The 25149-nt window shown below is 41.8% G+C and overlaps 1 pseudogene; it reads left to right on the top strand.

Moving 5' to 3' along the window:
* Positions 1–16896: 16896 nt before the first annotated feature.
* LOC145389798 (mediator of RNA polymerase II transcription subunit 24-like) overlaps positions 16897–25149 on the top strand; it is a 73446-nt pseudogene continuing 65193 nt past the window's right edge.

Genomic DNA, 25149 nt, shown 5'->3' with positions numbered 1-25149 from the left:
CTATATTTTACTGGAGACAGCCTTTAGTGATTCAGTGGCGAGATGGTCTTTTCAGCTGAGTAAAATCGTCTAGCAGTACCCTAGATATGTTCCAAAACCCTATAATCTTAACACTTCTTAAAATTAGTACTCGAGATAGGGAGATGGCAGTTTCAAGCCAAGTCAGAGTAAAGGGAGTAGAGTGTTTATCTTTCTCCTTTATCTCTTTACCAAATGCGTTGCTCTGTCTAGTTTTCAACCTCTTGAATACTTGGATTTTACTCAGCTGAACAACAAACCGTCCCGTGTCTACCTAATAAAATACCAAAGAGAATCAACAGCAGCGAGAGGGTTAGGTGTCCACGTTATCATCTAATTAAACCTTTCCCCACTACGGATGTATGGAGGTACAGTGCCTTATACAGGTAGACTCTTGGACTACTGTGTAAAAGGACGCGAGATCGATCCTGGCCTGACGTAAGGAAAGCTTCTGCGGATTCAGATCTCGCTGAAAAGTCGTAACAGATCTTAAACAAGGCCTTCAAAATACCCCCAGTAATACCAGCACCATCACACCAGTCGGGTATTGGTGTTCAAGAGCCGACGCGTGATGGTGTGTGACGCAATCTGTTGCGCGTTGAAGGGCTGTCAAGCCTTGGGGAACGGACTTAAGGTTTATACGGGATTTAGCATAAAATTCCTAAGCCCTTCCGTACGAGTGACGTGGGGAGAGAGTAACGTACCTGCTGTGACCATAAATTACACAAACAGCGGAAGTCTCAACAATAAAACCTTTCACTTTGATTAACATTCAACAATTTTGCAGGGAGCATTAACCCCCTCAGTCCGACGCAGTACTTTTCACCTTATTCTGGCTATATTCAGACAATGTTAAGATTCTGAGAGACTTTTATAAATCAATGTGTTAGTAGTAGCCATCCTTAACTTCTCCCCAAGTCTGTTCAACCTAAATAAAACTGCCTGTTGGTAGCAAGATAATAATCACCATCATCATCATCATCATCATCATCATCATCATCATCATCATCATCGTCGTCATCATCATCATCATCATCGTCATCATCATCATCATCATCATCGTCATCATCATCGTCATCATCATCATCATCATCATCGTCATCGTCATCATCATCATCATCATCATCATCATCATCGTCATCATCATCATCATCATCATCATCATAACAATACTGCACAGGATGGAAGGCGTTTAAAAAGAGTGGACAAGGCAAGGGTTCAAGTTTTACATCCTCGTTCACTGTCAAATACCCGGAAGTTGAGTGTTTCCGGCAACTGCTGATTCCGTCGCCACCGCTGCAACCATGCGGCAACAAAACATAAAACGGGATACTCGGCGACACTACATAATATACAGCAGAGGAAGAAGCCACTAGTACCACCACTTCCGTCTCGTAACCACAAATACCATCACCTCCTTCTCGTAACCACAAATACCATCACCTCCGTCTCGTAACCACAAATACCATCACCTCCTTCTCGTAACCACAAATACCATCACCTCCTTCTCGTAACCACAAATACCATCACCTCCTTCTCGTAACCACAAATACCATCACTTCCTTCTCGTAACCACAAATACCATCACTTCCGTCTCGTAACCACAAATACCATCACCTCCTTCTCGTAACCACAAATACCATCACCTCCTTCTCGTAACCACAAATACCATCACCTCCTTCTCGTAACCACAAATACCATCACCTCCTTCTCGTAACCACAAATACCACCACCTCCTTCTCGTAACCACAAATACCATCACCTCCTTCTCGTAACCACAAATACCATCACCTCCTTCTCGTAACCACAAATACCATCACCTCCTTCTCGTAACCACAAATACCATCACCTCCTTCTCGTAACCACAAATACCATCACTTCCTTCTCGTAACCACAAATACCATCACCTCCTTCTCGTAACCACAAATACCATCACTTCCTTCTCGTAACCACAAATACCATCACTTCCTTCTCGTAACCACAAATACCATCACTTCCTTCTCGTAACCACAAATACCACCACCTCCTTCTCGTAACCACAAATACCATCACTTCCTTCTCGTAACCACAAATACCATCACTTCCTTCTCGTAACCACAAATACCACCACCTCCTTCTCGTAACCACAAATACCATCACTTCCGTCTCGTAACCACAAATACCACCACTTCTTTCTCGTAACCACAAATACCATCACCTCCTTCTCGTAACCACAAATACCATCACCTCCTTCTCGTAACCACAAATACCATCACCTCCTTCTCGTAACCACAAATACCATCACTTCCTTCTCGTAACCAAGATATATTTTTCAAGGAGGAACGAGAAGGAAGTACGGTGTCTTCTTAAACCTCTTGTTCCTTCTAAAAAAAAACAAAAAAAATCTTATAGGAATGCCACATACTCCATCCATTCCTTTACCTCAAATTCTGTTCTATTCTGACCTCAGTTTCGAGAGGGGAATCAATAACTTCTATACTCTTTTCACCTCAACTTGGTCTAAAACTGCAATGTGTCAATCCTGAATTCTAAGCTTTAACAACAGATTAGCATTTAAAATATTATGCTAGTCACGAAGAAGTGCTATTAAAAGGTTGTGAAGCCGCCACTACTTTTTTTTCTATCAAGCTTTGTAAAATGAGCTGCAAAAGGACGAAAAGCTGAGTCCAAGAGACTCCCTATTACCCACTGCTTAGCGATTTATTCCTGGGTAAGTGAGGTTAATATAATTTTGTACGTTACTTATAAAGAGCAAGATGATATTAGCATGATTTAAACAACACAGAAGAGGATAGCAAGGTGTAATACGCAAACTAAATCGCTCAGGAAGAGGTGTTAGGGAGAGTCCTTATCCGAAGAGAATACGGATGTGGGTGAAAAAAGTAGGCTACGTGTTGCAGAGAGCCATGTGAAACTATGTGTGTGTGTGTGTGTGTGTGTGTGTGTGTGTGTGTGTGTAAATTTGTAGTTATATTTATGTACGTATGTATGTATGCTATTACGGAACCAACAGTAACTATAGAAAAACACATGTATCTTTATTAGGAGGCAAAATATATATTAATATGTATAGGCTATAGACGAGCAGATACCGTGTTGCGAGAACGGCTCAGTCTCCTGGTGTGGGCGCGAGTGTTGCAGTGAGATCAGAAAATGAAGAAACGACGCAGGGTAAACTGTGATACGACAAGCTGATCCGTCCCCGCAACACACGAGAGGGCGACAAGAGCTGCGCCGTATTGGTAAAGAAATAAAGAGCAGTTGTCTTCCTTTGTCTTATTATTTTCTTCTTCCGCCTCCTCTCTTCTTCATTCTGCTTCTTCCTTTTCCTTTTCTCCTTTCTAATCCCTTCCTTTTTCTTTTAGCTTAATTTTCTACTTACTACTTGCCTTCTCCCCTCTCTGTTCCTTCGTCTCTCTCTCTCTCTCTCTCTCTCTCCACTGTCTTCCTTCTCTCCATCACACCTCTCTCCTTTCTTATCTCTTTCTTCGCCTTACTTTTTGTCTCAGTTTCTCCATCTTTCACTTCACTAGCCCTGCCACTCTCAGCCCCCCCCCCTTCCCACTTATCTCTCCTCTGATTCAAATTAACTGCCATTCCCGTCTGCTAATCTCTCTCTCTCTCTCTCTCTCTCTCCTGTCATCCCCTACCCTTTTCATTGCCCACCCTAACTTTTCAATTCCCTATCCATCCCCTTCCTCTTCATCGGCCTCCTTCTCTTCTCCTTCCCATCTTTTTCTCCCTACCTCGATCCCCTGCCCTGCTCTCCCCCTACCCCTTCCCCTCCCCGTCCCTGCCCCTGCCCCTGTGGTGTTTATGAGGGGCAGTAAAGCAGCATCAGGCCAATAAAGTGATCTGTTCACCCACACCAAGACATCCAGCAAAAACCACACACACACACACACACACACACACACACACACACACCGCTCGCTGGTGCAGTGGTAACGTTCTCGCTTGCCATCTGGTAGACGAGAGTTCGCGCCTCGCTCAGGTTGCGAAAAGTTTCACTGACGAAGTGGATGGTTACTGTCCCCCTTGAGCAAGGGGACGGGTGTGTGAAGGTCACAGCCTTGCCCTTAGATCGGACTATATGAGCTCTCAGCTCCCTTCCGGGAGGGTAAAAGCTGACGATCACGACCATCAACTGATCCTGACCGACCCGGTGACCGACCCGGTGAATTACACCCACACACACCTCATGACTACATAAACATACACATATATACACATAAAATATATACCAATATACAGGTATGTAGTCTAAATATACAAAACTACGAAAATATAGATACCGTATATATACAGGGATATAAATCATTTCTATGAAAAACGACGAACATGTAAGTGCGTACACTATGCATACATACATACGTACACAAACGTAAATACACACTCTGCTACTTTCACAAACACTTACATTTTGACTTCACACACTTTCACCTCTCTCTCTCTCTCTTTCTTTCTCTCTCTCTCTCTCTCTCTCTCTCTCTAACACGGGCCTAAGGTAATGTAATTTGATGAGTCTACACAAGGCCGCCATCTTGAATTTGGAGGGGGGAGGGGCAAGGAGTGTGGAGAGTAAGTGTGGATGGAGGGAGAGGGAGGAAGAGAAGACGTGGATGGGGAGGGAAGGAGAAAAATGAAGAAGGAAGAGCAAAGTCGGAGAGAAGTGAGAGAAAATGGGATAAAGAAATGCCAAGATAAACAGGGATATGATTAAAAGGGATATGATTACAAAATAAAGAAGAAGAAGAAAAAGAAAGGCGTGAAGAGCGAGAGAATGTGGAAGAAATGGAAGAGGGGGAGTGCAGAGGTGGAGAGAGAGAGAGAGAGAGAGAGGATGTACTGAGGTGACAGAGTGTGGAGCAAAGTGAGGGAAAAAAAAAAGTCAGTTTTTCTTATAATGACGATAATAAAGAGAGGCAAAGGGAAGGAACCTTAGAGACTCTCCCTTCTAAAGAAAGATGATGATTAAAAAAAAGCAAAATAAAGATAAATATCAAGAGAGAAATGGAGAGAAGAAGCAGAGATGAAAGGAAGAAATGTGGGTGACGAGAGGAGAGAAGAGGAGAGGAAAGGAGAGGAGAGGGAAGTACAGGAACAAAAGGAATAGCGATTGAGAAGACAAGAAGAAAAGTGGGAGAAGAAAGCAGAGAGATGAATAGGAACAAGAGGAAGAGAGACTGAGAAGACAGGAAGAAATCTGGGAGAGGAGAGGAGAGGAGACGAGACGAGAGGAGAAGGAAGTATAAGAACAAAAAGGAAGAGAGATTATGGCAAGAAGGGGATGTAGGGTGAAAGAAGGGGAAAAGAGCATGATGTTTACTGAAATAAAGAGTACAAAGGTAGCAAGGTTTTTATATATAATGAGAGAGAGAGAGAGAGAGAGAGAGAGAGAGAGAGAGAGAGAGAGAGAGAGAGAGAGAGAGAGAGAGAGAGGGAGAGAGAGAGAGAGAGAGAGGGAGAGAGAGAGAGAGAGAGAATTAGTTTACAGTAGATTAAACTCCCTAATACATTAACAGCCTTCAAAAATATAGCCATTCTATTCAGCTCCAGTATCTCTCTCTCTCTCTCTCTCTCTCTCTCTCTCTCTCTCTCTCTCTCTCTCTCTCTCCTCATTATACCTCAACCCCTCCACTACAAAGACGATTTCCTTCAAGTTACCTCCAGACGATTTTATTCAGCTCAGGCTATATCAGAAACTAAAAGGATTCAATATTCCCTTCATTTACCCCTTTACTATAGCCTCTCCTCAGCTGCATTAAATCGTCTGAAGGAAGAATTAACTAAGCGTCGTCTAATACAGGCGGTTAAATTCAGCTAGGAATAAAATCGTCAGTCCTTCTTGTCTTTTTATTCTTACTATATTCAGACGATTTTTTCTTCATACTGGGGCAGGATTTTAGATGTGAAGGTAAGGAAGGATATACAATGATTTAATTCATCTAGTTAGAGAGAGAGAGAGAGAGAGAGAGAGAGAGAGAGTGTGTGTGTGTGTGTGTGTGTGTGTGTGTGTGTGTGTGTGTGTGTGTGTGTATATATATATACTCTTCACAGCATTCAACAATTTCCCCTCCACTCCATATATTCTTAATACCTTCCACATACCTTGCCCATCTATTCTGTCATAAGCTTTCTCCAAGTCCATGAAGGCAGCATACACTTTCCTTCCCTTCTCTAGATACTTCTCCACTAAACATCTTAGAACAAATATCTGATCTACACACCCTTTTCCCTTCCTAAATCCCCCTTGTTCTTCTCCAACTAGCTCCTCTGTCATATGCCTAACCCTATCAATGAGTATTCTACCATATATTTTACCAGTCACACTAAGAAGGCAAATACCCCTATGGTTACCACATACTTCTCTCTCCCCTTTTCCTTTCTATAAAGGAACAATTATACCTGATTTCCAGTCCTCTGGAACCCTTCCCTCTTCCCAAGCCAATCTACACAACTTCCATATCCACTCCACAACAATCTCACCCCCATACCTCAGCATTTCACCACACACTCCATCAATCCCTGGGGCCTTTCCCATCTTGATCTTCTTCATCGCTTCCACTACTTCCGCCCTACTGATCTCTTCCTCCCTCCTCTCATCTCTCCTTCTCCCAGCCATTCCCCAACCACTTATACTCGCACTGTTGTCACCCTCTACATTCAACAAATCCTCAAAGTGCTCCTTCCATCTCCTCACTGTAGTGGAAGGGTTAATGTAGTGTGTGTGTGTGTGTGTGTGTGTGTGTGTGTGTGTGTGTGTGTGTGTGTGTGTGTGTGTGTGTGAGAGAGAGAGAGAGAGAGAGAGAGAGAGAGAGGTGGGGGAGTTGATGAAATGATGTGGAAAAATACTACGTGTCTTGTAATCACTCACCTGCATTGCCAAAATTCTATCTCTTGAGCATTCTTACTTGGTGTGCATCTCCCCCTGCCTTCGACCTCCATTTTTCTAACGCTGTGTGTCCAGGTACAGCATGGTCTTGACGTTGGCTTGCTTGTTTGACTATCTTGAGTTTGTGTTCAGCCTTTGGTTCCTTCTCTCTGAAAAATGAAATAGTGTTAGTATATTGTATTGCTAGCACTTACTGTTAGGAATTTGGCGGAGAGGAACACGCAGAGAACATCAGGAAAATGGTAATGAAAATAAAAAAGATAAGAAAACTGTATAAATAAATGAGGGAAACCTGTCATAGAGGTATCCAGGAAAAATGGCCTTGGGTTCATTCTTCCTTGCATAAAAAAAAAATACACAAATAATATAGACTCCTTCAACACTTCGTCTTAATTTAGTCCTTAATCTTAAAACTATGAGACCAAAGGAGAATTAAAGACCTCAGTTTTTCACGGTCACTAATGTAAGACCAGCAGGGATCAGATTTATTAGCCTGCATGCCACATTTTGAGTTCCTAATTAAGATATCATACAGGTAAAATCAACACATCAGTACAGGTGCATAATATCAGTGATGGTTTGTGTAGCGTGTTGTGAAGCATGTGAACTGCAGGATTTTCTATCCATCTATCTATTGCCAGCCGCCTTAATCCCTTATATGGGGTGGCCACAAACATATCGCCTCCACGTCACCCTGTCCCCCGCCATTTCACTTCCCTACTCCCTCTTCACACACCCCTTCCCCATATACCTCTCCACTCCATCCCTCCATCTCATCCTTGACCTTCCCCTCCCTCTCTCCCCCTCCACCTCAGTCGCATACACTCACCTCTTCAGTCTCTCACTCTCCATCCTCTCCACATGGCCAAATCACCTCAATGTGTTTCTCCTAACGCTTCCTATCACATCCACATTCACACCACAACGCTCCTTCACATCCTCATTTGCCAGTCTGTCTCACTATGTGACTCCACAGGCTCCTCTCAAACAACTCATTTCCACTGCTCACGCTCTTGACTTATGTCCCTCCAACAACATCGAAGCTTCACTTCCATACGTTAGAGTTGGTATCACAATACTGTCATGTAATAAATTTTTCACTTCCGTGCTCGTTTCCTTGTTCCTTATCACTGCCCTCAAGGAACCAGCAACCTTTCTTCCTTATTGTACCCTTTCAAGCACTTCACCCTCCAAACTTCCATCCTTACTCATCACGCTACCCAAGTACTTAAACGTATTCAGAGTTTCCATTTCCTCATCATCCAACCTCACTGTACATTCACTGACTTCACCTCTCTCGAAGACCATAACGTTATTCTTCCCTACATGTACCTTTAGATTCCGTTTCTTACACACTCTCCCAGACTCATCCACGAAGCCTTGCAGCTCCCCTTCGTCTTCACTTAACAACACAGTACCATCTGCGAACAACAATACAGTGAGTTTCGAAACACTGCCCTGTCTCACTAGGGCCACTCCAGCATCCACTGCCCTGCCTTGTATCTCTTTTATAACGCCAACCATATACAGATTGAACAACCATGGAGACATGACACATCCCTGTTTCAACCCAGTCTTCAAATAGAAAACTTCACTCAGTTCACTATCCACACGCACTGCAGCCTTAGCACCATCATACATACCCCTCACAGCATTCAGCAACTTCCCATCTACTCCATATATTCTTAATGCTTTCCACAATCCTTGTCTATCCATCCTGTCATTTGTTTTCTCCAAATCCAGTATTTTACCGCAAATTATTACTCGATGCATTCCGGTATATATTATGCTTATAGGTCATGAAAATTTGCCAGTTTAATGACTACATTCATTTTGTTATGAGTATTTATTAGACTTTACAAATCTGACACATAATTATTACCAAGTTACAGTGACCTAATATATCTATCCTGGCATCATCAATATACTAAAACGTCTGGTGTCACTGTTCTGACATGCTTCCAATACTGTTAACTGTTTAAGCCGACCAGTGCTATGAACAGTTTTATGAAATATTCTTTTTTCTCATCCATGCATTCATCAGTGCCTAGAGTAAGTGTTTTATTTATGGAACGGTTATCTGAACTCCTCGATATGTCGATAGAGTAAGTGGGAGAGGTTTAAACGACGGAATACAGAATACGGAAAGGTCAGTGAAAGTGATATCCACATTTGAAACAATGACTGGCAGCATCCAAGGTTGAACATAACACATGAAGTAATAATGATGAGACCAGAATATCTGACAGAATAGTGAAAATTCTTTACTTATTCAACATCATGACACCTTCTCATTATTATTATTATTATTATTATTATTATTTAACTGGTACAACCTGATGATTATAATTGGCTCAGGTGTGAACACTGCAGGTAACTGGGTTGTCAACAGTCTCCTCTACTCCTGCCAGCGTCTAGAGATTTCTCCTAAGATGGATGAAGCTCTACTGAAGGGAAGAGGCTGTGTGTGTGTGTGTGTGTGTGTGTGTGTGTGTGTGTGTGTGTGTGTGTGTGTGTGTGTGTGTGTGTGTGTATGTGTGTGTGTGTGTGTGTGTGTGTGTGTGTGTGTGTGTGTGGAGGTGTGGCTGTGTATGGAGGTGTGGCTGTGTGTCTCTGTAGGATATTACACAAACCAGCTCCATAACGTGGTGTCTAAATATGTATATCATCATTTCGTAAAGCCTCTTATTTCCTAAGTACAGAATCACCCACTGTCTATCAATAAAGATAATATATACTTACATATATTCACACCATATTACTTCTACCAATGACATACACACACTCTGACACATAAACATAACCAATACTTTACAATATTTCCACTTTCACAAACATCACACTCCCTACACACCCATCCCATTCCAAGATGTACTTTGCCAGCATGTGGTAGTTAATTCTGCCTTTCACTCTCCCTCATATTTCTCCACTTTCATATGCATCATCCCTCCTACGGACACCCATCTCCCACTGGCACCTCGTCAGCATGGAAGTTAATTCTGGCTATCACTCTCCCTCCGACTGTAAGGTCCGACCCTACACTGAACGTAGCATAGATTAATAAAGATATATATTCAAGGAAAAACTCCAGGATTATGTTAAGCTGAGAGAAGACCTTACAGAGCAACAGAAAAGAAAAATCAATTGACTCGCTACTATGGATGTATTTATATCTCGGTGCTCTTTCTTATATCTAAAACTAATCTCTGGAGGGGTGACCACAAACAAACCGCCTCCATGTTACCTTGTCATGCATCATCAGGCTGCCTCTCCTTCAACTCACACCAGCATCGTTCATATACCTCTCCACAGCATCCCTCCACCTCATTATTCTCGGTCTCCCACTACTCGTCTCTCCACCTAACTCACATACACTCTCTTATACTCCTTTCACTCTAACTTGTCCTAATATTACTGTCTCTGTCTTCAGTTCTGAGCTGTAGCAATACGAATACCAGAATATGACGCGTAAAATAAATAAATAAATAACAAGCATCATGGTAGGTGGTGGTAGGTGGTGGCGACCATCATCCACTCACTTGATGTAGTGCTGCCTACTTCTTCCTTAGCCTTTATCATTCTTTTTCTGTGCCTCCCCTCCTCTCTTCCTATTTCTCGCATCTTTCCTGTCACTTCTTATTGCTTTTCTTTCCTTTACAGGTGGCTTTACATTGAGTGACAAGCCAAATGGTTTCCTGTAAGCCAAGAAACCATTTACAACGCTGGGTGGTAACCATATAACCAAACCATACGTGCTCCCTACGTGTCAACAAGTGGGTTGGTGGAGGGTTAGTGCCCCTCCCCGTAAAACAAATAACTCAAAGTCAAATGGCCACCCATTACGGGATTATGGCGTCTGGCAATAGATAGATAGATCATGGTAGGAACGTACGTAGAACCGTAGTACTGTATTATATTTTCCTGCCACTGAGCTACATGAAATAAGCTACAATGGGACGAAAACCTGGGCCAAGTTAAGGTGGAAGAACTATAGGTAATCTCTCAGTCTTCATTGCACATGGCCAAACCATCTCAAGGTACCTCTCCCAACACCCTCCAGCGCATCCACATCAACACCACAGCGTATCTTTACTTTTTCAGATTAATACAGACGATTTGGCGCAGCGGCGAGAACTCGTAGCTATCAAAGAACGAATGAACAGTATCCTCGCTTACCCTTCTGTACCTCAAGAAGACGGGGAAGCTGTTTACACACTATAATCCTATCACTGAGTTAATATACACACAGCACCTGCGTCCTCCCCTTTCTCGGTTAGAGGGTGACTGATGGGATTCGGAGCTTCAAGAGTTCACAGAGTTCCAGTTCGAGACAGAAGACTCATTTCAATCATGCTCGGTAACATTTGCTTTACTGTATATTTCATTTTAACTATACTCTTTTCACTTATGTGTTATATACTTAAACATTATCATTATCTTTACATTAACCACTTCACTCTGAGAACGTCTCTTTGCCTCTGTTCATATTACTGTCAGACGATTTTAATTATCTAGAGTAAAACCTGTCGAAAATGATCGCTTATAGCATCATCATCCATTAACCTCTACGTAAGATGCGCCTTTTTAATTATATCTGCCACCGAGTCTCAAGATATTAATATATATATATTTTTTTATTATGACATACATATTAACATCTGACTGCCAGAATGTATCTCAGCTGAATGAAATAATCTTAGTAAGTATTTAGGTGCGTTTACACTACCCATAAGATCCTCTCAGTATCCCACACATCATCTTGGCTCATCATCATCATCATCATAATCATCATCTTATCACCGTTATTATTAGATTACCCATCATATGACTACAACATGTGTGCCCATGCGTGTATTACTGCATGTGTATGCAGATATAAGATGTGTGAGTTAGAGAAAGAACAGAGGAATTAGTTGGAGAAGAACAGGGAGGCTTTAGGAAGGGAAGAGGTTGTGTAGATCAGGGCCGGTATTAATAAAAACTTCTAGGAGTACTCTTAAAATTATTACTAAATGTGGTTGTAGATGAGAGTTGCTTCTAAAAGTTCCTCCTAGGAGGACTCGTAGTAGTAATTTCGCTCCTACCATGAAGTGTTACCAGCACAAAGAATCTATCTATCTATCTATTGCCAGACGCCTCAATCCCGTTTGGGGTGGCCACAAACAAATCGCATCCAAGTCGCCCTGTCCCCCGCCATTTCACTGCCCTGCTCCCAACTCATACCCCCCTCTCTCATATACCTCTCCATCCCATCCCTCCATCTCATCCTCGGCCTCCCCCTCCCTCTTCCCTCATCCATCCCACTCACATACACTCTCTTCGTCAGTCTTTCACCCTCCATCCTCTCCACATGGCCAGACCACCTCAGTGTGTTCCTCATAACGCTTCCTATCACATCCACATCCACACCACAACGCTCCTTTATATCCTCATTCGTCAGCCTGTCTCTCCATGTGACTCCACAGGCTCCTCTTAAATAACTCATTTCCACTGCTCTCACTCTTGACTTGTGTCCTTCCAACAACGTCAAAGCTTCACTTCCGTACGTTAGAGTTGGTATCACAATACTGTCATGTAGTAACTTTTTCACTTCCATGCTCACTTCCCTGTTTCTTATCACTGCTTTCAAGGAACCAGCAACCTTTCTTCCCTGCTGTACCCTTTTAAGCACTTCACCCTCCAAACCTCCATCCTTACTCATCACACTACCCAAGTACTTAAACGTACTCACATTTTCCAATTCCTCACCATCCAACCTCGCTGTACATTCACTGACTTCACCTCTCTCAAAGACCATCCCTTTACTCTTCCCTACATTCACCTTTAGATTCCGTTTCTTACACACTCTCCCAAACTCATCCACCAAGCCTTGCAGCTCCCCTTCGTCTTCACTCAGCAACACAGAGGACCAGGTGACGCATCGTATTTTCGTCTCCGGTGGCGATGAGTGGATGAGTTCTTCTGGCTGAATGTTGGTGACAGGTGAGATGACTTTTTTTTTTTTTTTTTTTTTTTTGAGTTCCTAGGGCAGGTGCAAATTCTCTCCCTGGAGGATTGGATTGGTGGAAATTTCCATTGTGCCTGGTGTATTCTCAGTGTGATGGGGGCTGTGTCGGGTGTGGTGGGGTTTGTTGGGGGTGGTTGTGGTGATGCTGGGGATGTGGGTGAGGGTGTGGCTGCATACCTGGGTGGTGGGCGGGAGAGACGGCTGGATCTGGTTGTGTGGGTGGTGAGGACGGGCGTGGGTGGTGAGGTGGTGCGGCCACGTGGTGCAGTGGCTTGTCATGGGTGGATGGTTGAACATCCTGGTGTTGAAGTATGTGGTGGTGGGTGCGGGGTTGGTGCGTGGAGTGTGCATGTGGGGAGATTGTGTGGGCATAGGGGTGGTGACAGGTGGTGATGTGGTGGGTCCACGTGGTGTACCGGCAGGTGTGGGCGGTGGGTTGATTGTCTAGGTGGTGGAGTGTGAAGTTGTGGTGGCAGTGATGAGCAAGGGGCTGGTGTGTGGTTTGGCATCGGAGGTGGTTGGGGAGTGGGTGTGCTTGGGGGAAAATTTGGTGGGTGTAGGGGTGGTGGCGGGTTATTTGAGGTGTCGGTGACGTGGTGGGGTGACGGGGGGTGGGTCGGGGTCTCCCAGGGGTCCATCCTGCAATACAGACAGCTCCAAAACAAACTCCGTGCATGTCTAATGGAAACGAAAATAAAGAGGGCAAAGCTTCAATATCTCCAAGGCATTTTAAAGAGAAGAAATAATTCACTATTAATGGAAATTGTAGAAGAGCTGAGGGAACGCAAGAGTAAGTGGATGAGGGAATGTGAGAAGGCACTAAAAGATCTTGACCTAAATACAGAAGGGTTAAAAAATATAACAAAAGATGAACTAACCAGGAAAATATATGATGACACAAAAAGGTGGAGAAAAGACATGGAAAATAAACCAAGCTTAGAAGTATATAAAAAATGGAAGAAAGAAATAGGTGGAGTAGATGAAATATATGATAATTCACCAGCCTCCATAATTCTGTTTAAATGCAGATCTAATACACTAAATTTAGCAAATAGAAATAGATTCAAGGGAACTGAGCCAAATTGTCCAATGTGTAATGTAGAGACAGAAGACGATACATTTTTTATTAGACTGCACAGGATATATGGAAGAAAGAACACAACTGGTAGAATTACAACAGCCATATATAGAGGAAAGAAATAAAATACTTGGGAATCTCCTATTTAAAACAAGTGGTATTGAAAAAAAGAATTTAATAATATTTAAATGCTGGAAAAAAAAGAGAAAGGAAAGTGAAGGGGCTCAGAAATTCAGGCGACTGATTATAGCTTACACGTAGTAAGAGAAGAGGAGGTGTGACCACAGAAAGACATAAGAAAGAGAAAGAAGGAAATCGTTTAGAGGTGCCGTTGTAAAGGCAATACCTCAACAACATCACAAACAAAATTGGAAATTTTTTATTTAGTAACATAAACATTGAACAGAAAAAAGGTATCCTATATAACCTCTGGGAAATAAGAGAAAAGAAATTAATGGAGCAAAACACAACGTAGTGAATGATTGAACAGGAATAGAGTTCAGGAGGTGCCGTTGAAAAGACATTACCTCTGACAATCATCTGACAATCAGTAAACATCTAGAGTTAGACTTGTTGTGTGTGGGAGATTACAGAAACTTTGACCATTTTTGTTTTGACTTTATTAAGACCGGCTCATTTATCTGGTTGTGGCATCAGAATCAAGATACATTGTGTGGGACGTACAGACGTAAGTTACTCTGTTGGTAAGCCTAATGTTAAATTTCAGAACTGAGGGCTTATAGGAAAAACTGGTCAAAATAGAATCGTAGGAGAGCGTGGCATGTTTGTTACATACCTAATTCATGTATGTTCATTTTGACTTCTTTTCTATATGAAGGATTTTTGGTGAATGTACGCTTTAAGCAACAGAAAGACATTACCAGTTAACATTCACATTCCTCAAGCTTGGTTTCAGTTTTTTCCTGGCTGCTTTGAGGGTGGTAAATGACCTTTTCCTGTTATTATCATCACATTCCTTAAGCAGTACCTGAGGTTGTTGGTTTCCGGCATAATGGAAGGTGGATTTTGTTTCCCATCTCCCACTAGCTCTTAATCCATGCAAAAAGATTTCCAGATATTCATATGGTTTGCTGGTTGTCCAACAGTATCTGATGATAAACCTCGTAGAAAGTCTCTTGGAAGTTAAACAGAATGAGGTCTATGGTTTCACCTTGATCTTACTGTAGTGTGATATACAGTAATCCCTATACTATCCGGACGCCCACTTTCCGGACACTCCATTTACCGGACATTGTGGGCCTGGACCTTCAGAACCCAAAAATGGCCAAAAAACGAAAAAAATCTCCCCCCAATCCAATTTTTTTTCCCTCCTGTAATTTGAAATTGCCGCGCGGCACCGAACAGCTGTTTACACCACGGCCTCTTCCCCCCTTCCTTCCTCCCCCCTCCCCCCTCTCCTGTCAGTATTGCCATTTGATATTTTTCATTACCAAATGTTGGCCAATTTGGTAATGAAAAATTCATTTGGTAATGAATTAGAATAATGCATTACCATATGGATTTTTCACATGTATGAGGATACACAGGATGGAGATGGTGGATTGTCTGCTCTTTCTGATTAATCTACCAGCCTACATAACATGAAAATAATCAACATGCTGTTAATTATAAGAAGAGTGATTGCATGTACTGTATTTCCACTTGTATATATAATTAGGAATAAATGCTAGCTTTACGAATTTGGTAATGAAAAGTTAGATTTGGTACCGGTAATGAAAATTGAGGAGTTTGGTAATGTGGCCGTTGGGATCTGGCAACTCTGTTTCCCCGTCACCAACACTCCAACAGTTACTGCTTTACTTCGATCGCGAGTGGGTGTTTATTACAGTGGATGCCACACGTGCTCGTTTTTTGTGAATAAACAGTGAATGAACTACAATACCTCGCCAGTAGACCACATGAGAATTTACAGTGTTGTGCAATGTTAAGAAATTAGAATTGGAGTGCAAAGGATTAACAGTGGAGTGCAAACTGGCAATTGAAACTGGTGGTTGAAACTGGCCTGGTGCAATTAACAATGTGCAGTGTTAAACAATTAAAACTCACAGTGCAAGAAATTACTGTAAGTGCAGCACAACACTGGATTACTGTGTGTGCTTCATGAGCATTTTCACCACTGCCAAAGCCTTAGAGAAGGACAGACGTGCTGTAAGTACCCTGGCTGAGGTACAGACACTTCTAATTCCCCATTCTTTGGTTCCTTTTCATTTATTTCATGCTTTATGTCCATTATTGGTGTGAATAGGGTCTTAAATAGGTTTAAATATGTGCTGTGCATGTCTGGTAGGGAGTTATTTAGGTGACTTTCAAAATTAGGCTGGGTTAGGGTCCATAAATACCAGTCCAGGAGCCAGGGACTTGTTGTAAGTACCCAGAATGTTTCATATTGTACTGTATTTTCCATACTTACCTCTAAAACCTCATTTCACTCTTTTATGTCCCTTATTGGTGTGAATAGGGTCTTGGGTGCTATACATGTGCAGTAGGGAGGTGTTTTTCTGAGTTAGGCTAGGTTAGGGTCCATAACTACCAGTCCAGGAGCCAGAGGCTTGTTGTAAGTACCCAGAATGTTAAATATTGTATAAACTCACCTCTAAAACCTCATTCTCTGGTTCTTTTGCATTTATTTCAGTCTTTTATGTGCCTTATTGGTGTGATTTGGGTCTTAAATAGATGCTATGCATGTCCAGAGTGAGTTGTATAGGTGTTTGTCTGAGTTAGGGTCCATAAGTACAAGTCCAGGAGGCTGGGGCCCAATATCCGGACAGGACCACTTTTGGGACATGCCTTTGGCTCTGTTACATCGGATAGTGGAGGGATTACTGTATATATACATATATATATATTTTTTTTCCAGAAGAGGAGATGAAGGCCTGATTTTAATCCTGAGTGCATAGCCTGTTGGCTGTGTAGAGGGTTGAGGTGAACATTGATCACCATGGTTCTAGAACCAGTCACCAGCAGTAAGGTGGGCACTATTCGCTCCCTGCTTATCAGAGCTTGGCGGGAACGATGGTCAGACCTGCAGTGGGGAATACATATAAAGACGGTGAGAAGAAAACAGTCACTATTTTATGTTTAGGAGTTTTATATAGCAAACTAAAACCTTGCTGTGAGTACGGTACCATGATTATAGTAATTCAGGATGAAAAATGTTATTGATTGAGAAGAAAAGTGTGGCTTATGTGTCAGCGCTGTGAGAACTTTAGAAATGCTGCCAAACACCATTCTTGTATGAATAATACAACTAGAGGACACTTATGATAGTTTCCAAGAAGTTTTGTTTTTTCAGGTGTTGCCTTGGGGTGTGAGTGGAGACATCTACCACTTAGCTGATTACATTCTGCAGCAGGCTCTAATGGGACCCCTGCCAAATACCCTTATCCTGTCCTACCTCAGACACTCTCTTAGTTCTCAGGTAGGTTGAGTGACATTCCTCTGGTAGGTTGAGTGATGTGGTGTGTCATAATTAAAATTTTATGATGCTGTCATAAAACTGAGAGGTTTTTGTACAATTATGGTTTGTATGAAAGTATGAACATTTCCATCCAGTACTATATTATGTTAGATTTCATTGTACAGTAATATGATTGAATTTTGAACCTAAAAAGTTTTGGGATATCACAGTTTATAATTGAATGAAATATGCTATGATTATTGCTTATGGTCATGTTTATGTTTGTTCATGTGTATGAAATTTCACCAGTATGGTAAGTTTTTAACTTGCAATACTGTATTTTTCTTTTGGCTTTTGGGCTTAACTAACTCTGTGGGAGAATAGTGACAAGACTGAGTGTTTATGGATTTCATGGGAAGCTCTTTCTGAAATGCTGGATATTATTCTTTTGAATTTCTTACTGGTTATGTGAAATTATTTCTTATCTAATTCACACATTAGCAAAGTAATGAATTGCTGTTATTGCAATATTATACTGTAGTTTATATTTTTTTTCTCAGATTGTTTCGTATGGTGGTGTGATTGAGAGCATCAGCAAGTATGATGGACTACACAAACCACACTGTATTCATGCTTTACTCACCCTTCTGCAGTCAATGATGGTACTCCATTAGTGTTTGTGTATCTCATGTGTTTTGCATAGAACTGTACAATTACTCAGTACTTGAGTTATTGCTAAATGTTTTGATAGAAGAATGATGAATTTTAATGATATACAGTACTCACTCAATGTAGTGCTGCTCTCAGGTGTCTGCCCTTTCCTCTCCATCCTTCTTTCCTTCCATTCTCTTCTGTCTTTCTTTCCTTCATTCTTTCATTATCCTTCTGCCTACGGGTGACTTTATACTCCCTCATCTGTCTTTCTTTCCTTCATTCTTTCCACTTCCATCAGCCTGTGGGTGACTCTACACTGAGTGACGAACCAAATGGTTTCCTGTACACCAGGAAACCATTTTCTACGCTGGGTGGTAACCATATAACCAAATTTTGGCGCCTGGTGGTTTAGTGGGTAATTATTGCACTCCAATCGGATTGAGCTGGTGAAAGTTTATATCCAAGGGATGGTTGGGGTTTATTGCTCATGTAATGCCACTCAGGGATGAGTGAGGTTGGTCACTCTCATCTTAAATGTCGGGACCAACTGCCTAGCCCCGAGCTCCTACGCTCCTCATGGGGCATTGTAGGATTAGATGATGGATGGATGGATACAGTACTGTAAGCCATTGTGTATAACCATAATGGAATATGTAGCTTTCAGACATTCATTTCATTTGAAATTTGTATTTGTTAATACAGTTTGAATTATTATTATTTTTATTATTATTGTTGTTGTTTGCTGTTATTATTATTATCTTCATCATGGATCTTTTGTTGCCCCATTGGAAGCATAGGAGCCCAGGGCTAGGCAAGTTGGTCCTGACGAAGAGAGTGTATGTGAGTGAGGTGGAGGGGGGGAGGGGGGAGAGGGAGGCTGAGGATGATGTGGAAGGATGGGGTGGAGAGGTATATGAGAGAGGGGGGTGTGAGTTGGGAGCAGGGCAGTGAAATGGTGTGGGACAGGGCGACGTGGAGGCAGTTTGTTTGTGGCCACCCTGAACAGGATTGAGGCATCTGGCAATAGATGGATAGATAGATTATTATTATTATTATTATTGTGGAAGGTAGGGGTGCTTACCATCCATTCACTCAGTGTAGTGCTGCTTTGGGTGTCTGCCTTTTCCTCTCTTCCCTCCTTCATCTTCTGTCTTTCTTTCCTTCATTCTTTCCTCCTCCTCCTGCCTGCTGGTGACTACATTTCCTGTTCTGTCCCACTTTTGTCCATTCTTTCCTCTTCCTTCTGTCTGTGGGTGACTTTACACTGAGTGACAAGGCAAATGGTTTCCTGAACACCAGGAAACCATTTATTATGCTGGGTGGTAACCATATAATCAGACTGTGGTGCCTGGTGGTTTTTTACTCATCAACTTTGTCTGTTTTTAGTAGTGTATCGTATAATATAAACATCATTGAAAATGATAGTATACAGTTTATACCAATATAACCAATTTGAGGGGCAAATAAAATCCTTGGGAATGTTTTTTTTGTGTGTAAGTCCAGGCTGCCCTTGTGGCATTTTTTCTGATCATGTCACACGATTATTATTAGTCATTATTCTTATCCATCCATCCATCATCCAGTCCTATGCTGCCCCATGAGGAGTGTAGGAGCCCAGGGCTAGGCAAGTTGGTCTTGACATTTAAAATGAGTGTGCCCAGCCTCACTCATCCCTAAGTGGCATTACGTGAGCAGTATACCCCAGTTACCTCTTGGATATAAACCTGCACAGGCTCAATCCGATTGGAGCACCTTAATTACCCAATAAATCACCAGGTGCCGTAATTGGGTTGTATGGTTATCACCCAGCATAGTAAATGGTTTCTTGGTGTACGGGAACCCGTTGGAATTGTCACTCAGTGCAGAGTCACCTGTAGAAGGAAGGAAGAAGATAGAATGAAGGAAAGAAAGACAGAAGAGGAAGGAAGGAAAAAAAGGAGGGAAGAGAGGAAAGGGCAGTCACCTGAGAGCAGCACTACATTGAGTGAGTGGATGGTGAGGGTCCCCACCTACCACTTATTATTATTATTATTAGATTCGATGATGATAGTGATTTTTAGTCATTATTGTTACAGTACTTACAAAAAATTAGTAAAGTAATGTAATGGTTTCAGAAAAGTGTGTCATGCAGAGGAAAACCTGAGGATTGTCTGATTCTAGCTACTTCCATTGTTGGTGGTGTAAAATGGTTGGCACAGGTGAGTGGAAGTACAGTAAAGTGTCATATCCAGTACTGGTACCTGTACTTTTAACTGTCTCCTTTAGTTATAATGTAGCAAATTTAGTTTTCTGAGTTACTTCCTTGTTATGCTGGTAGTTCTTCTTGTATTTTACTTATGCATGTGTGAACCATCAGGTTCAGTATGGGAGAGTAGCATATGCTTATATTTAGTTTTACGTGGAGAAAACTTTGCATTCAATTTTTGCCACATCCATACCAACAGACCTACAAAACTTTTCTCCATGCTAGGCCTATCCCACTGCCCATTACCGTCTCACCTTAACCTACCTTTTCCTCACCACCCATACCACCCATTTTATACCTTCCTTCACCCACCACACAGTAAACTTAACTCCTTCATGGCTGCCGGCGTCAAATGATGTTTAGCCGATAAATGGCCGCAGGCGTCGTTTGAGCGGGGCCTATAAAAAACTGCAAACATTTTTGGGAAGTGAACGAACATTCTGAACGTCTTCGGACTGACCTACAATACACTCCCATATACCTCATCGACCAGTTCAGAGCCTGGTGCTGTAATGAGTGGATTTTCAATTTTTCTGCTCCTGGCCATTCGTAAACAAGCAGAACTGCACCCATTATCTCGACCCAGGCAAAAAATATCATCTTTGTCCTCTCTTGCAAATCACACACAACCACCTGTTTACGATTATGAATTAATACAGGCACAAACAAACATTACTTGATAATATGCAAAAAATACAATTTTGTCTTGGTATCTTTACCTATTTGCTTAGGTTTGTTGTACTGGTTTGGATCATTCAATGCAGCACCACTTGTAGAAAACTGTAAAAACATTCGGGAAGTGAACGAACATCTGGGACATGAGACTGACCTTCACACTCTCACACCTCATCTGTTGCTGCCAGTTCGCCACCTGCTGCTGTGACGAGTGGATGTGCGATTTTTTCGCTCGTGGCCATGCCTAAACACACATAGTTACACCCATTATTTCGACACAGACAGAAAATATCATCTTTTTCCTCCCTTGCAAAACACACAACCTCCCTGTTTACGGTTATAAATAAACACAGGCATAAACAAAAAAGACATGAAAATAAAAGAAAAATTCATTTTTGTTTGGTATCTTTACCGATTTGGTCAGGTTTGTTGCACTGTTTTGAATCATTTTACACATTCTTTGCCTTTCACAAGCATAACAGGATAGTTTTCTGTGTTCACGTGATGCTTTTGTGGGTGAAAAGAATTTCCTTCCCTTCCTGCTAATCAGCTTGTGCAAGGTGCGAATGGCAGCTCGTCTTGCTTATATCACTGAATATTATTAGGCAACAGCATGTACATACACCTATCTAAAGAGTATGTGTGCAGGGATGGATCATTGCTAAGTACTGCATATGAACAGTAGCTAAAGCCATTCACATGAAAAATTCTAAATGTAGCAGAAATTTCTTTTGTATAATCACATATGAACACCTGTAGTGTGCTCAGGAAAGGAAATGGTAGCGTGTATATAAGAGAGCTTTGTACTTTGTACAGGTGATGGCATGGACTATACAACAGCTGGTGGACCTGTGCACAGCCCCTGAACATTCGACAAATCTCAGCTTGGCTGCTTCTATTCTTGTCCACATTCTCAGCTCACCTTTCCTCACCTGTATGCTTGAAATTGGACGCCGAGAAGAACCAAGTAAGAATGGAAGTTTACTAATGGAGATATTACATGACTGTAAATATTGTTTTATGTATGTCAAAACTTTCCTTAACCCCTACACGCCAGGGGTTTTACGACATTACCCACTCCTCCCAACAGGGGATTTCCATGATTTTGGGAAAAATACCCTTACATCAAACCCTGTTATCTGCCAAACTATATTAGCTAGGGAAAAAATTAAAGATACATAAGACTCACCAACCCTTTCAAATGAAAGTAACTTCAGGTCTCCAGGTGGTCCCATCGATGAGTAAGGATAAGTTAAAGATGACTGGTTTTCTGTGTTTTGGCTGGCTGTTTCCGAGCGCGTGCCACTAGCAGTGACCTTGGACTCGCTGGCCAGCTTTGGCAGCACTGACTGGTGTGGTGATTGTAACACTGTCCAGACTTCCTTTGAGGAAAACTGGAATTTTCCACTCAGTCTTTGACTTTTCATTGCTCACCATCGTAAGGATGAGTCATCACTCTGTTCATGTGGCTCCCCATAGAGTTTTCTGGCCATTTCATAGTGTCACTGTGCCCTGTAGGTGTGTGGGAAAAGAACAGCTCTTTGATTTTCTGTACTTTGTTCTTGCGTCAAATATAATCATTTCCCACTACTAAGGCATTTATATTTGCACTTGATATCACAGTTATGGGTAATTGCACTTTGAGAAGTAAATGCTCTGGCTGTTTCATGCAGTATGGTTGAGCAGAAAATGGCATTTTTGAGCCACTCCTTGCCTCTGCCTCGCATTCTATGCGGTAAACTCGCGCATTGAAGGGTTTTTGGTTATGGTTTTTGGTCACTCGTGCACAAGGTGAATCGCGCACTGCGATGACGTGCACTGTGCGAACCTACTGTATATGTAACCCCGTTTCTGGCCGGGGTGGTGCTTACCTGGTTTTCCCTCCAAGCGCCTCAATTATTGTAGTAGTAAATTGAGTAATTTTTTTTTTTTTTTTTTTTTTTTTTTTTTTTTTTTTTGCAGGTGGAGAATTTGAAAAACAAAGCAATGGTGTGGTGGTGGTGGTGGTTATTGAGTAACCTTGGTCTGTCTGGCTGAGCAGACCCACCAGCCACAAGCAAAACTGCCTCTGCAGGGTTGCCCCATTCAGTGAACTAATATTCTCTTGCAGTGGACACTGGACAGTGCCTCATCACAGCAAGGTGCAGGAAAGGGGATGGAAATTTGGTTCCTGGATGGATGCCTCATTTACATCTCCACACAGTTTATGGGCACCATAGTAGGCTTCACATCACCCCATTATTTGGTCATATGTAATAACATTTACAAGATTATGAAAATCCCAGCATGGATTTTGTCTCTGTTTGTGGGTGTTTTTCCTGCATATGAATGGTGACTCTGGTTACCAGGCTGGTAACTGGATTTCACTTCATGGTAATACTTTCAGCACTCCTATTCAGGTCTCTCATTACAAACATGCAACAACTCTTAGGCATCTGTCCTGTCACCTTATATGCAGCAGTTGGTCCCAAAACCTTGCTTTCTCTTCCTAACCTGTATCATTACAAAGTGCATATGCAATGATCACTGCTTCTTGAGTGCAAATTTGACATAAATGCAATTCAGGTTGATACATTTTAAAGTTTTTATTCCTTTCTTACAGCCTTGAAAAAGCTATATCATTGATGAATATCTCTGGTGAAGGTAACTGTTGTATGCTGAACTGTTCCAGCCATGTTACTCTGTAGTTTGATAGCCAGTTGGATGTTTGCTTGTTATGACAAAGAGAGACTGAAGCTGTTTGTGATTGATATACTGTATTTTGTCAGACAGCTGAGAGTTTTGAAGACATAAATGACAAGCAAACAGATGTCAGACAGCTGAGAGTTTTGAAGACATAAATGACAAGTAAACAGATGTCAGACAGCTGAGAGTTTTGAAGACATAAATGACAAGTAAACAGATGTCAGACAGCTGAGAGTTTTGAAGACATAAATGACAAGTAAACAGATGTCAGACAGCTGAGAGTTTTGAAGACATAAATGACAAGTAAACAGATGTCAGACAGCTGAGAGTTTTGAAGACATAAATGACAAGTAAACAGATGTCAGACAGCTGAGAGTTTTGAAGATGTAAATGACAAGTAAACAGATGTCAGACAGCTGAGAGTTTTGAAGATGTAAATGACAAGTAAACAGATGTCAGACAGCTGAGAGTTTTGAAGACGTAAATGACAAGTAAACAGATATATGTTCCATTAAACTGGACATTGTTAGCATATTCCTCTGCATTTTTTTTTTTTTTTTTTTTTTTTTGATCGTACCCACCCATATAGCATTCAGAAAATTAGGATGTGATGATGATGATGATGATGTTGATTCAGAAGTAAAACTAAAATATGCAATACTTTTGTTCAGGTACCTGGGGCAGCTGTGTTAAGAAAATGGTGGAAGTTGAGACATTGCTAGCAGGTTTGTTGAGAACAAAGATAATCTTATTAACACTGTCTGGTAAGTTGCAGTTGCTTACTTTATGACAGAAGTATCTGCTGAATTAATGCATGGATATATAGTTGTAAAGAATATGTCAAGATTACATAATTTGCATAAGGAAACATGTATGAAATACTGGTCTTGTAATGTATGCAACACATGTATTCTGCTGTAACTGAGCTTTAATGATTACACTCTTTTTCATTAATATGAATGGTGTTGTGTACAGCCAACTACGTGATCACCAACCTTTAGACAGTGTGGGGAAAAAGCACAAATTTGATAGCATGAAGGTGCCTCTTTGCCACGCCATGCATAGCCTGGTCATGTTGGAGGTCCTCTCTCACACCAGCCGCCATGCCTCAACTTTTGCACAACAACTACTTCTTCTTCAGCAGCTCCAGGTATGCTCACTGTTTCTTTTATTACTGTTCATTAACCCTTTCAGTCTGTTGATTTGTTTTATTGATCATCTTGCTACTTGCAGATGATGTTATTTCTGTATATCTCTATATACCCAGGTTGCTACCCCCAAAGAAAGGGATAGCCGAGACAGGACGACACACTCCCAATTTACTCATCCACACAAACACACTCATTTGCATCTTAGCCCAAAGGGGAGGAGGGACAGATTCTCACCGTCCCACACCACACAAGGGTCAACTGCGCAGTTCAATCGGTGTCCATCCCCGTACCCGCACCTGACCTGATCAGCTGATCAGACCAAA

Source organism: Coenobita brevimanus, unplaced genomic scaffold (genome assembly GCF_032717465.1).
Source record: "Coenobita brevimanus isolate Jiangsu-jjx unplaced genomic scaffold, ASM3271746v2 jjx.HiC_scaffold_217, whole genome shotgun sequence".
Classification (NCBI taxonomy): domain Eukaryota; kingdom Metazoa; phylum Arthropoda; class Malacostraca; order Decapoda; family Coenobitidae; genus Coenobita; species Coenobita brevimanus.
The sequence above is the reverse complement of the archived record's forward strand: the minus strand, read 5'-3'. Positions and strand labels throughout refer to the sequence as shown.